Consider the following 1,068-nt stretch of genomic DNA (forward strand, 5'->3'; position numbering starts at 1 on the left):
TTGCTGGGGTCCAGCCCCAGCAGGTACGGGGGTCCCCAAAGGTGTGGACGGAGTCGGTGAAGAAGGAAGGTCATGGAGGCAGCGTTCAGGTGATCATCATAGCCAGGTTCCTCTAGCCAGGATCTCTAGCCAAGTTCTGTCTAGGTTGGGCGCCAGATGTAGGGGTCCAGCCCCAACACGTCCAGGGGTTCCCCATAGGCGTGGACGGAGTCGGCGAAGAAGGAATGACATGGAGGCAGCGTTCAAGTAATCATCATAACTAGGTTCCTCTAGCCAGGATCTCCAGCCAAGTTCTGACCGGGTTCTCTTGCCATGTTCTCTTGCTAGGTTCTCCAGCCAGGTTCGGTCGCCAGGTTCTTCTTCTTCTTTTTTTTAGTATGATTCTGATAACTTTATTTTGAATATTTTTGCTCAATATTTTTAATAGTACAAAATTACCTTCTGTTTACCAGCATTTGGATGCATTTTTAACTTTATTTTTAAATACAATTTTCTCTTTGTAGCAGCTAGGCCCTGCCACCACTGTGCTTGGCTGAGTTCACAGTCCTGGCAGTAATTAAAACCTTCTGCCCCTGCCATAGCTTTCTGCCAGGGGACACCGTCAAGTAGCATCATTGAACTCCACCCTCTGGCAGCTGTCATGTCTAAGTCTGTCTCCCAAAGAGAACAAACAGCGGCACAAGCTCTTTGCCGGAGGTTTGAGCTTTCAAACAACCAATGAGAGTCCGAGGAGCCAGGCTGAGCAATGGGGACACTCACAGATGGTGGTGGTGAGAGACCACGCACCAAGCGCCCCAGGGGCTTTGGGTTTGTCACGTGTGCCACTGTGGAGGACATGGATGCAAGGCTCCACGAGGTGGATGGAGGAGTTGTGGAACCAGGGAGGGCTGTCTGAAGAGAAGATTCTCAAAGACCTGGTGCCCACTTAACTGTGAAAAAGACTTTTGTCGGTGGTATTAAAGAAGACACTGAAGAACGTCGCCTAAGAGATTATTTTGAACAGCATGGGGAAATTGAAATGACTGAAAAGTCATGACTGACCAAGGCAGTGGCAGAAAGAGAGGGTGT

The 1,068-nt window shown here is 49.4% G+C and overlaps 1 long non-coding RNA gene across 1 annotated transcript in view; it reads right to left on the bottom strand.

The window, feature by feature from the left end:
* Positions 1 to 550: 550 nt before the first annotated feature.
* LOC107183591 overlaps positions 551 to 1,068 on the bottom strand; it is a 16,775-nt gene continuing 16,257 nt past the window's right edge. Inside the window, exon 3 of the long non-coding RNA XR_001514380.1 lies at positions 551 to 581. This is a non-coding gene — a long non-coding RNA (uncharacterized LOC107183591). The remainder of the gene's footprint in view (positions 582 to 1,068) is intronic.

The sequence above is a fragment of the Myotis davidii genome, unplaced genomic scaffold (assembly GCF_000327345.1).
Source record: "Myotis davidii unplaced genomic scaffold, ASM32734v1 scaffold299, whole genome shotgun sequence".
NCBI classification, from domain to species: Eukaryota; Metazoa; Chordata; class Mammalia; order Chiroptera; family Vespertilionidae; genus Myotis; species Myotis davidii.